Source organism: Notamacropus eugenii, chromosome 4 (assembly GCF_028372415.1).
Source record: "Notamacropus eugenii isolate mMacEug1 chromosome 4, mMacEug1.pri_v2, whole genome shotgun sequence".
NCBI classification, from domain to species: Eukaryota; Metazoa; Chordata; class Mammalia; order Diprotodontia; family Macropodidae; genus Notamacropus; species Notamacropus eugenii.
Window position 1 is genome coordinate 204,793,038 of NC_092875.1, and position 15,951 is coordinate 204,808,988.

A 15,951-nucleotide genomic window follows, 5' to 3' on the forward strand; every position below is an offset into this window, starting at 1 on the left:
CAGGTAATAAATGGTCAAAGGATATGAACAAGCAGTTTTCAAATAAAGAAAATAAAGCTATCTGTAGACATATGAAAAACACTCTCTAAGTCTGATTAGAGAAATGCCAATTAAAACAACTCTGAGGTACCACCTCAAACATATCAGATTGATTAACATGACAAAGAAGGAGTACTTAGACTTTGATCAGATGTGAAAGATGTCAAGGTTATCCTCTGCATCTGGGTCACTGTCAGGCAGCTTTACTTTTGCCCTGCCACTGGACTTCAATGACTTTGGAAAAGAGAGTGAGGCTGATGACTTTGTGCAACTCTGTCTCACTTAAATCCAATTCATACATGCATCAAGACATCTCCCATTATGTCACTTGAAAGTGAACAAAAACAACATCTTAGCCTAGGAAGAACTAATTTCCCTCCTTCAACAATTTTTAAAACACATAAGAATCGGGGGCGGAGCCAAGACGGCAGAGTAGAAAGACGCACATACACATAGCTCCGAACCCACAACCCATAGAATGGCTACAGGGAAGTAACTCACGGCGAATTCTGCACCCAGAGACCACGGAATATTGGAGCAAGGGAGATTTCTGTTCCGGAGAGACCTGCAAACCTCTCGCGGGGGGTCCTTTGCACTGTGGACTGGGCGCCGGGACTGGGAGCTGAGGGCAGCCCTGCCGCGGCAGCGGCACCGAGAGGAAAAGATCCGAGTGGGCTTCAGGGATGGGATCTCCAGCAGCCACGCGGGTCCCTCCACCCACAGAGGGACCTGCAAACCTCTCGCAAAAGGTCCTCGTGCTGCAGACGCGGAGCCCAGCCCAGACCTGCCACAGCCGTGGCACCAAGAGATACAGATCCGAGCAAGCTTCAGGGACGGGATCTCCAGGGGCCACACAAGTCCCTCCACCCACAGGTGACGGGGGTCGGTGAGAGGGTCTCTTTGGAGGGGTTGAGAGGGGAGTGGGGTGCCCCCATAAGTCAGCCCCCCACCCCCCAGGAGGTAGAAGCTGAGAGGCGGCTGCAGACCAGGGCTCCCCAAGCAGGCGGGAGCCTGGATCCATTGTGGAAGGTCTGTGCATAAACCCCCTGAGGGAACTGAGCCTGAGAGGCGGCCCTGCCCAGAACCTGACCACCTGAACTTGATCTCACACTGAATAGCAGCCCTGCCCCCGCCAAAAGCCCTAAGGCTGGAAGCAGCATTTGAATCTCAGACGCCAAACTCTGGCTGGGAGGATCAGGAGGCGAGGTGGGTGTGAGGAGAATATTCAGAAGTCAAGTCACTGGCTGGGAAAATGCCCAGAAAAGGGAAAAGAAATAAAACTATTGAAGGCTACTTTATCGGAGAGAAAAAAACACTTCCTCCCCTCCTTTCTGATGGGGAGGAACAATGCTTGCCATAAGGCAAAGACACAGAAATCGAGGATTATGTGTCCCAGCCCACCCAATGGGCTCGGGCCATGGAAGAGCTCAAGAGGAATTTTGAAAATCAAGTTAGAGAGGTGGAGGAAAGACTGGTAAGGGAAATGAGAGGGATGAGGGAGAAGCATGAAAAACAGATCAGCTCCCTGCTAAAGGAGAACCAAAAAAATCTTGAAGAAATTGGCACCTTGAGAACTAGCCTAACTCAGCTGGCAAGGGAGGTGCAAGGGGCCAATGAGGAGAAGAATGCTTTCAAAAGCAGAATTAACCAAATGGAAAAGGAGATTCAAAAGCTCACTGAAGAAAATAGACCTTTCAAATCTAGAATGATACAGATGGACGCTTTGGACTTTTCGAGAAAGACAGATATCTCAGAACATACCGCGCAGATTCAAAAAATGGAAGATAAGGGGAAATATCTTATTGGAAAAACAACTGACCTGGAAAATAGAATCAGGAGAGACAATGTAAAAATTCTGGGACTACCTGAAAACCATGATCAAAAGAAGAGCCTAGACATCATCTTCCATGAAATTATCAAGGAAAACTGCCCTGAGATTCTAGAACCAGAAGGCAAAATAAATATTCAAGGAATCCGCAGAACACTGCATGAAAGAGATCCAAAAAGAGAAACCCCTAGGAGCATTGTGGCCAAACTCCAGAATTCCCAGGTGAAAGAGAAAATATTGCAAGCAGCTAGAAAGAAACAATTCAAGTATTGTGGAAATACAATCAGGATAACACAAGATCTAGCAGCCTCTACATTAAGGGATAGAAGGGCATGGAATAGAATATTCCAGAAGTCAAAGGAACTAGGACTAAAACCAAGAATCACCTACCCAGCAAAACTGAGTATAATACTTCAGGGGAAAAATTGGTCTTTCAATGAAATAGAAGATTTTCAAATTTTCTTGATGAAAAGACCAAAGCTGAAAAGAAAATTTGACTTTCAAACACAAGAATGAAGAGAAGCATGAAAAGGTGAACAGCAAAGAGAAGTCATAAGGGACTTACTAAAGCTGAACTGTTTACATTCCTACATGGAAAGACAATATTTGTAACTCTTGAAACATTTCAGTATCTGGGTACTGGGTGGGATTACACACACACACACATGCACACACGCCCACACACATAGAGACAGAGTGCACAGAGTGAATTGAAGAGGATGGGATCATATCTTTAAAAAAAATGAAATCAAGCAGTGAGAGAGAAATATATTGGGAGGGGAAAGGGAGAAATGGAATGGAGCAAATTATCTCTCATAAAAGAGGCAAGCAAAAGACTCATTAGTGGAGGGATAAAGAGGGGAGGTGAGAGCAAAACATGAAGTCTACTCTCATCACATTCCACTAAAGGAAAGAATAAAATGCACACTCATTTTGGTAGGAAAACCTATCTCACAATACAGGAAAGTGGGGGATAAGGGGACAAGCAGGGTGGGATGGGATGATAGAAGGGAGGGCATGGGGAGGAGAGTGCAATTCGAGGTCGACACTCATGGGGAGGGATAGGATCAAAAGAGAATAGAAGTAATGGGGGACAGGATAGGATGGAGGGAAATATAGTTAGTCCTATACAACACAACTATTATGGAAGTCATTTGCAAAACTACACAGATTTGGCCTATATTGAAATGCTTGCCTTCCAAAGGGAAGGGGTGGAGAGGGAGGGAGGTAAAGAAGTTGGAACTCAAAGTGTTAGGATCAACTGTTGAGTAATGTTCTTGCCACTAGGAAATAAGAAATACAGGTAAAGGGGTATAGAAAGCTATCTGGCCCTACAGGACAAAAGAGAAGACGGAGACAAGGGCAGAGAGGGATGATAGAAGAGATAGCAGATTGGTGATAGGGGCAATTAGAATGCTTGGTGTTTGGGGGGGGCGGGATAAAAGGGGAGAAAATTTGTAACCCAAAATTTTGTGAAAATGAATGTTAAAAGTTAAATAAATAAATTTAATTTAAAAAAAACACATAAGAATCCTATACTTATATTTTTACCAAACCACAGATTCACAGAATTAGAATTTCATTCTTTCAAATTATACTTGAAGTAGAATCTCCTTTAGAACATCACTTTTGCATCCCACTAATTTTCAAAGCAGCCTATTTAACTTGTGAATAGCTCTCATTTCTGTTACATGTGCTTAGTAAATATTTGTCAAATTATAGTAGCTGATTTGTCACGGTTAAGTTTTATCTTGTTAGATTCAGCACAATATTCTAGTCTATCAAGTACTTCTTGTATTTTTACTTACATCCAGAATGTTACCAATTTCTGTCACTTTATTGTCTCAGAAGTTTAATAAGTATACTATATATTCCAATTTCTGTGTCATTTACGAAAAATTACTAAAACCCCAGCACAGATCTTGAGTGAACTCCATTGGAGCCTGCCTTCCAAAGTAAAATAGCCCCAACAATGACCAACCTTTGGGAATAGCCACCCAACCAATTCTTTATCCATTTAAGTCTAAGATTTTGTGGACTGTTTTCCACAAGAACAACTTGAGACACTGTTTAATGCTATGCTAATATGTTTTATATAATTCATTCATGTAATCTTCTGGTTTAATAACCCTGCCCTCTTTTAAAAAAAAAAAAAGATTGTCTGACACAATTAAGTCTGAATGAAGTTCTCCCGGTTTTTTGGGATCACAAATTTCTTTGCTAAATGTTCAGCAAGTATTCATGTGATATATATTTTAGAATGTTGCCAAAGAGAGAAATAGAGTTTATTGGCCAATGTGTAATGTGGAGATTTCAGTCTCTTGTACATCTTGAAAATCAAGACATTTGTTCTTCTTCAGTCTCTGTTCCCCAAAACCTTTCAAATATCATTGATAGTGGATGAGCAATTCCATCTACAAATGCTTTCAATATCCTAAAATCTGACTGATTTGGGATATATAATTTGAACTTATAAAAGGTGTCTGTAAGCCAAGCAAATATCTTTCTATTTAACTTGGTTATAAACTTTTTGTTGGTCTTTTAAAATTCTGTCCCTCACTACCACTGTTGGGGAAGTTGTGACCTGATCCAATCATTCTAGAAAGCAACTTGGAACTATTCACAAAGGGTAATCACACAGTACATACCTTTTGATCCATAATGAATAAAAGAGGGGCAAAGGACCTATTTATAGAAAATAATCATGGCAGCTATTTTTTTGGTTGCAAAGAATTGGAAATTGAGGAGATGCTCATCAATTAGGGAATAGCTGAACAAATTGTGGTATATGATTCTAATGGAATACTTTTGTGCTATAAGAAATGATAAACATGCAAATTTTAGAAAAACCTGGAAAGACTTACAAACTGATGCAAGGTGAAGCAAACAGAACCAGGAGAATATTAAACAGAATATCAACAATTTTACATGATTATCAACTGTGATTCCTTACCTATTCTCGATAAGATAATAATCCAAGAAAATTTCCAAAGACTCATGATAAAAATTGCTATCCATATCCAAAGAAAAAACTAATGGCATTCAAATGTAGATCAAAGCATATAATTTTTCACTTTCTCTGTGTGTATGTGGTTTTTTTTTTGTTTGTTTCTTATTTCACAACATGAATAATATGGAAATGCGTTTTACAGAATTGTACATATATAACCTATATAAAATTACTATTTTATGCAGGGAGGGTAAGAGGGAGGGAGAAAATTTTAGATTCATTTCTTTAAATGAATGCTTAAAATTATCTTTACACGTAATTGAAGAAAATATTATTTAAAAATAGAATTATATCCTTTTCTGGTCATAGATTATTCTACTTGACAGAGAAAACAAAGGGAAAAGTAAGTTTTAGCCAGTTTTATCTTATTTCTTTTTTTCTCAGTCAAGACATTCCATCTCCTTTCCATTCACCAACGCCACTCTCATTCATGCCTGAAACATTCTCGCTTCTCAGAGAATCAGTCTGTTCTTCTAGACTGAGTTCAAGCAGGAGGGAGAGCCAAAATGGTGGAATAAAAGCAAGGACTCACTTGAGTTTTCCCACAAATTTCTTCAGATACCTGTAAGGGGTGAATCTGAGCAGATTTTGTAGTGTCAGAAACCACAAAGAGACAGAGAGTTGCAGATTTCCAGTCCAAGACAACCTGGGGGGCAGGGTCAGCAGGAAGGATCTATTGCACCAGGCTGTGATAGGAGTGCAGAGCTTGAGGGCTGCCACAGTGCAGGCTTGGCTGTAGCAGAGATGGAGCAGACCACAGCTGACTGAACCACTTGTCACAGTGCTGATTCCCAGACCTCTGAGCACAGGACCAGGTTCTGTTGAAAGTGGGTAAGAGAAAGTCACAGTCCTGTGTAGGGCCTGTGGCAGTGGGATCAGTTACTGCTGAGGATATCAGTACACAGATCAAATGTTTGAAAGTCATTTACTTAAAGGGAGTCAAGATGGTGGAGTAAACAATAAATGCTCTCAACCTCCACTTTTTGACCTTGAAAAACCTAGAGAATATTGTCCCAGGAAGAATCCTGGAATACTAGAGCTAGTCAAAAGGGCACAGCAGCCCTTTAGCTCAGTAGGGAATTAACCTCTTGCTGTGGATGAAGTGAATCAGTACTGGATGGGAGGCAGCCCAGCAAACCATCAACAAGCCACACTTCACTGGACCAGTGGGGGATCCTGAGCCTCTGGGTGGTGGAGCCATCAAGTACCAACATTAGGACCCCAGGTTGTGCCTTTGTACAACCAAGACAACTGATAGACACCAGTGTAAACAGGCTGGTGCCAGCAACTGAGTCTACCTGTGCTCTAGCAAAACTCTGGGGGAAGAGGAAACCTCCAGTAGCTAGACCACCCCTTGCCCACATTTTATGTAGCAAGCTTCAGCTTCTAGCATGAGAAGCAAAGGACAGAGCCCCCTGTACCCTGAAGCAGAGATCTACTTTAAAACCCAGGAAAAAGGCCATCACAATGGGCAAAAAGCAAATTACAAAAGCAGAAACCATAGAGTTTTGCTATGCAGACAGGGAAGACCAAAATATGAATTCACAAGGGGACAGCATCGACATTTTACCCACATCTGAAACCCCAAAAGGGAATTTGAACTGGTCTCAAGTTCAAAAAGCATTCTTGGAAGAGCTTGAAAAGAATGTTGAAAGTGAAATTAGAGAGGTAGAAGAAAAATTGAACAATTCTTTAAAAAAAAAATGACAAAATGGAAAAAAAAATGCTGACAAAAAGAATTCCTTAAAAAGTACAATTGATCAAATGGTTAAGGAGGTACAACACCTAAATGGAGAAAATAACTCCCTACAATTAAAATTGGCCAAATAGATAAGGATATAAAAAAGCTAACTGAAGAAAACAAATGGTTAAAAATTAGAATTGGACAAGTAGAAGGTAATGACTATATGAGGCATCAAGGATCAATCAAAAAATCTAAAAAATGAAAAAATAGAAGAATACTAAAATATCTCATCAGAAAAACAACTGACCTGGAAAATAGATTCAGGAGAGATAATCTAAGAATTATTTGTCTCCTAGAAAGGTATGATCAAAAGAAAAGTCTGGGTGGTAACTTCCAAGAAATCATGAAGAAAATGAGGTCCTTGGACCAGAGAGTAAAATAGTCATTGAAAGAATCCACTCATCACCTCCTTAAAGAGATCCCAAATTGAAAGCACCAAGGAATATTGTGGCCAAATTCCAGAATTATCAGCTCAAAGAGAAAATATTGTAAACAGTCAAAAAGAAACAATTCAAATTTCATGGAACTGCAGTTTCACACGGAACCTTGCACCTTCTAAATTAAAAGATCAAAGGAATTGTAATATGATTTTCCATAAGGCAAAGGATCTTGGACTACAACCAAGGATCATCTATGCAGCAAAATTGATCATAATCTTTCAGGCAAGAAGATGGATATTCAATGAAATAAGGGACTTCAAGACCTTCCTGATGAAAAGGCCAGAGCTCAATAGAAAATATGACCTTCAAATACAAGACTCAAGACAGACCTTCATCTAAGTCATCTTCTGAAAGGCCCACTATCCTAAACATTTTGAGACCTTGTATCTGATAACTGAAATGATCAATATACTCACTCCAATAGCTCAATTCTGTTCCCCTCTTCCCATTTATATAATATAAAGCATTCCTGCTCTGTGGAAATGGAGAACTAAAGCTGATTACTATCACCTTTACATATTTCCAATATCCAGAGATCCTCCATTTTCATTTTTCAACACTCTATCATTATCTCAATGCCTTGCTCTTTTAGCTATAGTTTTATTGAGTATATTTTTGTGCTGATAAATTAGGACATCTATTGTCTCAAATCTTACCTAGCTCTTAATCACTGAATGGGCATCACTTCAGAGAAACTGAGGTCTGGGAAAGACCTTAACTTAGAAAGACCAAAGTCATTCACTTCATCCTAGCTCATTTACCAGTCATCTTGACTTTTGTTTTGCCCCTGGACTTTAATGACTCTGGAGGAGAGATGACTCTGTCCAGCTCTGCCTCACTTAAATCCAGTTAACAAGCAAGTTGAGACGTCATTTATCTTCTTTAAGGAATGAAGGATGAGCAACAAAAACAACAACCACCTTAGAGGGCCAATTTGCAAAGCTTTTCATCATCTCTACTTTTCTGTTCCCTGGATCCTTTCCAAGTTATCTAGCTCTCATTTGAGTCTGTGTAGGAGGAATGGGAGTACAGTGGCAGGAGTGGGGAGGAGGAGAAAGGAGAGATAGTAATTTGAACATCAAACTTTGCAAAGGCCTGCCTACTGCTATTGTATGATTCATGGTTCTTCGATACTCTTGTGTGTTTGTTTGTTTGTTTGTTTGTTTTAAACAGTTTACCTTTCTACTCATCATGTGGAAAAAAACAATCAACCTAGAAATATTATGAAATAAGAAATGAGGAGTGGAAGGAGAGGACAACCACGGTAAGGTGTATTAAATGATACAGCATGAAGTAAGGAAAATCATAAAAAGCAATGTGTGTGATGACCACAACAATATAACCAAAAAGAACAGAAATAAAATGAAGCTAATGCTCTATAACATGATTGATCTTGGTCCTGAAGCCAAGATAGGGAAATGCATCACATTCTTTTCATTGTTAATGTGTGTGTGTGCGTGTGTGTGTATTTGTTCATCGTGCCAAAGACCATGCCATCAGAGAAATAATGACATTACTTGTACTTGATTCTGTTTTGAGTGAGGGAGGGCTGTGCAGGTCACCAGCCTCACTTTTCCTCCAGAGTCATCTGAATCCAGTGACCAGATATTCATCAGGATGACTGGAGATGACCCAGGACGAAGCAATTAGGGTTAATTGTGCTCAAGATCACACAGCTAGTGAGTGTCATATATCTGAAGAGAGATTTGAACTCAGGTCTTCCTGACTCCTGCACTGATGATTTATCCATTGCACCACCTAGCTGCTACTACTCATTGTTGATGTGGTGGCACTATGGATATGGAATGTTGTATACTTTTTTAGATCTGGTCAATTTCAGTTGGTTTTGCTTAAATTTCTTCTCCCCAATGCTTAAAAAAGGATTTTTGTATGTAGTTGTCTTTCTTAGTAGAATGTACTCTCATTGTGAGTAAAGATTGCTTCATTACCAGTATTTGTATTCCAGAAGTTAGCACAGCACCTGAAATATAGCAAACATTTGACAAAAATAAAAAAAAAGATTGAGTTCGAGCTCCATCTTTTTTATGAAACCTTTCCAGATCAGCCTGTACCAATAGTATCCTTCCTCTCTCAATAACTCTCAAATTTAACCATTTATTTATTTGGGTATGTCCTCTTCATATTTATTCTGTATATATATATGTATATATATGTATATACCAACACAAATATGAAAGAGAAGTGAATACACACATGTGCTTATTTTCTCTTTTGTTAGAATACAATCTCCTTAAGATTAAGGATTGTATCAGTCTTTGTATTTGAACCCCTTACACTCTACCACAATGCTGGCATTTAGCACATAAATTTGTTGATTTATTGATTGAGTCCTACTCTTATTTTTTTATTTCTTTGCCCTCCTTCTCTAAATATAACAATGAACAGCAATAATCAAATTTCTTTTTTATTATATTTGTCTGTCCTAGACAATCTCAACTTATTCTAAGAAACAGCACTCCTGACACAAGTCTTACAGAAATGTGCCCCACCTATTTTTTTATTTAAGGTCAAGCTAAGGCACAGCAGCATTATACTTTATTTATTGTTGCAATGATTATCATTTATGTTTCTGGAATAATAAAAGTATATATGTTACATTATGTTATAGTAATAATAATCTTCCAAACCTTTCTTTACCACCCTCTGGGTGTGAGTAATAGAACATTATGGACAGAATGAAGCTGTATTCACCTGAAAGGCAACTGGGTGGCACATAGGTCAATTATTTAACAAAAATTCATTAAGCCCTCACTGTTTGTCAGGAATAGTGTTAAGTCCTGAAGATACAAAGAAAGACAATACAAAATAATAATTAATTTAAATATCTGTCCGTGAGGAGTTTACATTCTACTAGGGAGGCAATATGCAAATAACCAGAGACATACAAAATACAATGGGAGTAGATGGAAGTCAACCTTAGAAGGGGAAAGCTCTGCCTTTTGTGGGGACTGGGAAAGGTCTCCTACCAAAGGTGGCATTTGGTCTGAATCTTAAAGCAAAAGGGAGATTTGAATAGGTTGAGGTGAGGAGGGAGAGCACACATTGGCAAGTACACACATATACACACACAGACACACAGACACACACACACGCACATACTTTTATGTATTACAAATATCACCTCATTTGTTCTTCCTAACAGCCTTGTGAGTTGTGTGATATTATTATACCTATTTACAGATGAGGACACTGAATCAAATGAGTATAAGTGACTTTTCTAGCATTAAATAGCTAGAAAGTATCTGAGGCTGGATTTGAATTTATGTCTTCCTCATTCTAGTGCTCTAACTACTGAATCACCTATAAAAATAATCAAGGAAAAGTTTAAATACATTTAGAATAATTAACAATAATTTATATTTGTTCAGAGGGGTTGTAGCTTATTAAAAGCAAGTTTTATTTCTGTCAGATCTTCCGTAGGTCTGAGAACAGAAATGTTGATGAAGAAGATGCCTCTGTTGTAGACTTGATCCTTTACCTTCAGAAAGTCTCTGGAGATACTGAAATCATTAAGAGATCTAAATAACACAATGAATTGAAGTGTCCTGTGTTAATTATAACAATTAATCCAAGAGGATCAAAGCTCATTATGAACTTGGAGATGACCTTTAAGCAAAATAAAGGTTTCAGATGCCCAGTAGCCATGTTACAATGAAAAGTTCAAGCATAGACTTCTAAAAAAAATTCCATGCATTCTTTACCTTTAGATTGTTCTCTGACCATACCAGCAAGCCTGGCTTACTTATTGTAAATGCTTCAATTATTTCCTCAAAATGTGTATCACCTTGTTTTTTTTATAATATATGTTTCCTGTCATTCATCCACCTTCTTAACCTTGCTGACCCTAGCTTGCGTGAAATACCTATCATTTCATCTTTTGCCTGACTTTGCAAGTCCATTTTACCACAGCATTGAAGGCATCCCATTAAATTTGCTGGGTGTAAATAGATTCCATATTACTTTTTTCTCTCTCTTACTTTCTTTTTTTTTTTGTTTGTTTGTTTTTTTTTGTTTTGTTTTTTTTGGAACTCAAAATTTTTTTTTTAATATTAAAAAGATTGTTTTAACATGTAATTGGAGGAAAAAATGAAATATAAATAAAAAGATTTACAAGATCTGATGCAGAATGAAGCAGAGGCAACAAATATACATAAAACATTATAATAAAATAGAAGAAGCAAAACAATCAAAAGTGAATGCTCCAAAGTTAAAAAGCATAAGCATGGTCCCAAAAAAGAAATATGCCACTCATCTACAGAGATGGGAAGTCACAGTTGTGGCACACTGCATATATTATCAGACATCTTAATATACTGATTCGTTTTGCTTTTTTTTCCCCTCTTCTTCCACTTTTTAAACAATTATTTTTTATATGTCTCTGACAGAAGGAGCAGAAGGGATACTGGGAGAAAATCGTTCAATAGCACGCAGCTTGACTTTATCCATATCTTTCAGAACATTCATCATGCTGGGAACATCTTTGGTTCTCTGGTTTTCTGCACATTTGCTAGAGTCTTATTTGCAACATGGTGCTCTTTTCTTGAACTGCCTGAATCACTGATATTAGATCCTGATAGAGGAGGTAGAGAAGGTGGAAGAGGTGGAGGAGGGGGTGGATGAACCACTGAAGTTGAAAAACATTCTGGTACAGGGGAAGGTGAAGAAGTCATTGGTGGTAGTGGTCCCAAATTATCAGGCATATCATAAGATTTCGAGGAATCAAAAGTAGACCTGTTTTCTGTTTCTTGCATTCCAACAATTGCAGCAATCTGGGAACGAAGAATAGATAGCTCATCTTCAAGGGCAGCTATTTTTTTAATTGCTGCTTCAGTAACAGGAAGATCATTTATTTGCTTTCTTTGTCTTGAAACAGGAATTAAAGATGGAGGCATTAGATTGAAAAATTCATCTTTGTCCTCATAATTTTTCCATATACAATTTCTAAATTTGGCATATCTGACTTCATCATTTGCCACACACAGGATATCAGCAAATGATGGAACCATGGGGGTCAGAGCAGATCCATATTGATCATAGTCTAAGGAGTTCAAGTATTGGAATTGCTCAAAATTAGGCCTTGGACAAGGTTCTAAAGGAAGAATTTTCCCAATGCTACGAACAATACTTCGAGTTGATCCATATTCCTTATTTTCCCAAATTGCTGAAATAGCGGACCATAACTGGTACAAATCAGCTCTTGAAAAGAGATTTGAAGGTAAACGGGTCACTATAACTCGAACAATACTTCGACCATTTGCATGAGCTTCCCATATTGGTGTAAACTGTTCTATGGGGATGCCAAAATATTCCAAGAGCTGCCTGAGCAGATTCAACATGAGAGACATTGACACTCTTCCTCCGCTCGGGCCCTCGAGAGGCCGCCGGGATCCGGGGGCTCGCACTCGCGTCAACCGTCCAGCTTCAAGTCCGTCCTCCGACCCCTCTTACTTTCTTTTTAATAAAAAATAGCATTCATTTCTAACATCTCTTATAAAAATCATAATAGAGTTCTAAATATCCCAAGAGGAAAAATGAAAATATAAAATATTGTGTTTATATTTTTAAAAAGAAAACATAAAGCCTGAAGAAATAGAATTTTTCTAAGTGTAATCATGTTGGTACTTAGAAATACTTCTGTATATTTGATTTTAATGCTCTTATTTTAGCTGTTTGAAAGAAATGTCCCAGCACCATCATCATTTGAAATTATTCATTTTTTAACTTAACTGGAGTAGACCTTCTTGTTCTCTATATGTATCTATGGAATAATTTAATTATGTTACCATTCACAAAAGTAACGGTGAATATCTTTTCAAATTGAATTCTAGTAAGGAAATAGATAAAAGGAGGAGGAGGAGAAGAAGAAGAAGAAGAAGAAGAAGAAGAAGAAGAAGAAGAAGAAGAAGAAGAAGAAGAAGAAGGAGAAGGAGAAGAAGGAGGAGAAGAAGGAGAAGAAGAAGAAGAAGAAGGAGAAGGAGAAGGAGAAGGAGGAGAAGAGGAGGAGGAGGAGAACTGGAAGGAGAGAAATTTTAAAAGAAACTATTAAACAGCTAAATTTGCTAAATGGATATCCATTTTTCATTAAGATTTATATAATAACAGAATAGGCATTGGATGCCTTTTGAGGGTAATTTCTATAATTCTATAAATAACAAGATAATTCCTTTTTTTTAAAGTCATCATTGTTATTCCATAGATGCTGAATGTTTCAACCAGAACTTATCAGAAGTGTGTTTAGAAAGTTGTGAGCCAGGGATATTATGATCTCATGACTTTAGTTTGTATTCTAAATGCTTAGTAAAGTTCCCATTAGCAGCTATCTCTGACAGGTAAACTGATATTTGAAAAAGGCACACAGGACCATATGAATGTATGAAATGTAAGATTTCTGGTAACAGCAGTTAGGTACCTTCCGATAACATCTGGCAATGATTATCTCTAATAAGAGATAGTGCAGCCCCAAATCCCTAAAGACCACATTTGGAATGTGATATGGAAGGAGCAAGTTGGTCCACAGTAGGAGCTTATGGAAGGTAGACCTTTGATTCAGAGTTGTGATTTAGGATGTCAGCAATAGGATCTTAAGTCATGCAGAGATATAACTACTCAGGACAGATACACAGACCTTTCACTTTCTCATCTCTCCCTATTTCTCAGTGTAGCAATCTCTTGCCTCTAGAAACAGAAAAGGTATATGTGGTAGGTGGTGACCTCTCAGCCCAGGAATGCTTTGAAGCTGCATATTAGAAATATAAGAATCAATTCAGGCCTTTCTGTGTGGATACATACAACAGAATACTATATAACACTTATTTTTTCCTCCATTGAGTACTAGAAGTATTCTTCCATTCAATTCCAGATCCCTACCTAGGATTTTTGAAGGAATAAACTGAGATAATTTGAATGATTTCACCCATTTGGCCTCAGCAAGACTTACAAAGTTTAAAGGGACCATTGGAAGCATATGAAATGCTATGGAAAATCTTGACCAGAGGTTCTTAACCTTTTTTATGTTATGGACCCCTTTGGCATTCTGATATATCCTATGGATTCCTTCGCAGAATTAAATACATAGAATGAAGTTCGTAGGATTACAAAGGAAGTCAGTTTAATTGAAATAGTGAAGAATCTCTGACTGGACCCATGGAATGTCCTGGGCTTGATGAGAAGTTCAGTAAGCAGGTGCTTGAAGAAAGAAGGCCTTAAAGATTTTCATTGTTGTGTCTAGTTTGGTATGTGGGATTGAACTTGAATTTAGGGGATAAGCTTATGATTTCTGGGCTAGCTTCAGAGAAATCAGAGGTCAGTAGATCTGTAATTCAGGGGAGAAACTGACATCAAATTAGAAGTAGATGTAAGAGAAATAATTTTCCCTGGTGCAGATAAAGGATCATTCCCTGTAACTAGATGGCTTCTGATTAGGAAACTTCTGGATGAGAATTGAAAAAAGGCCCAAAGCCAACTGATAGAGCATTGAAAGAAGAATGATATTACCCAAGATCATGAGTGAATGAGAACAAATGTATAACTGAACCATTTATTAAGCATTTATTACATACAGTACACTGTGTTAAACGCTGGGGAGACAAATACAAAAGTAGGACAGTTGCTCCTCTCAAAGAGCTCACATTTTAATGGGTGACCCAAAACATGCAAAATTCAACAGCAAGTTACGTAGAAATGTCCTATAGTCTTTACGGTGAAACAGCAAAACTTATAGCAATACTTCTTTAATTTCATTTCTAATGACAAAATTATATCAGTTTTTAATGCTGAACCATTTGACAAAGCCAAGTACATTGGTGACAAAACTTTGCTTTTCTGATTCCCCAGTAAACGTGGATGTGAGCACATGCAGGAGTGGTTACCAGGCTGCATCTCCACAGAAGTTGCTTCTCTGATTGATGGCTATGAGGGCTACTTGAGGAACAGGGCTGATAGTCTAGGCAGTGCTTGCATTTGCAGGGTTACAAGACTTACTTGCCTGGTCGTGGAAGTGGATCAACAGTTGTAACTGGTGGTAACAAGGAAGCTGGCTCCCTTTCCCACAATTATATTTCCCCACAATACTTGCTAGGTCTGGACTGGAAACAAGAGTAGTAACTTGTTGGTCATTGCTATTCCAAAAGATTCTTGGGTTCCAGGTCTTTAGCTGTCTCCCTCAGGGCATAAAGGCAAATGGTAGTTAAAGTGGTGATGGTGGTAATATCAACTTACCTGGAATACCCCATCTCTCCATTCAGGGTGCCCTGCTATGTCAGTTGGATTGACTTTCTTGCCCTTTGCATGAAAGTCAGGCATTTATACAGAATGGTTTACAGTTGTTGTGGATGACCCCTTCTCCCTAGTTATTGCTTTCCCAAATGGTGGTGAGGATTGGTGGTGAGGTGTCTCTGATGGAGACAGAGTTGATAGTCTTCTCTATCATCTCGGGGCTTGTGTGTTCATCTGGATCATGGATGAAGAAGCACATTGACAATTGGTGTCAGGAATCTATTGCCTCCTTGATATGTTGTTAGCTTTAGGGAAGTATTCAAGTGAAAAGCAACATTCTACAGATAGCTGGTACATGGAGAATATGGATAATAAATTACCAGAGGCAGTCCTCCTGAGTCATTGGAGTCAAGGTAGGAATATATGAACATAGGAGAGATAGAGGAGAGAGATAGAGAAACAGAGACATAGAGATACAGAGTCAGAGAAGCAGAGACAGATAGAGAAACAGAGAGACAGAGAGGAGAGAATTTTATTAGATGTGTTACTAGTTGTTGGGTGAGACTTTAAATAATTGAGGCCTACAGGGAAAACTGATCATAAGAATGCATTATTTTCCTAGAGTTCTATCATGAATTCCAAATCTTTTAGGGAC

The 15,951-nt window shown here is 38.3% G+C and overlaps 1 pseudogene; it reads right to left on the reverse strand.

Moving 5' to 3' along the window:
- Positions 1–11,168: 11,168 nt before the first annotated feature.
- On the reverse strand, positions 11,169–12,478 carry LOC140498326 (mitochondrial fission regulator 2 pseudogene; annotated as a pseudogene).
- Positions 12,479–15,951: the final 3,473 nt, after the last annotated feature.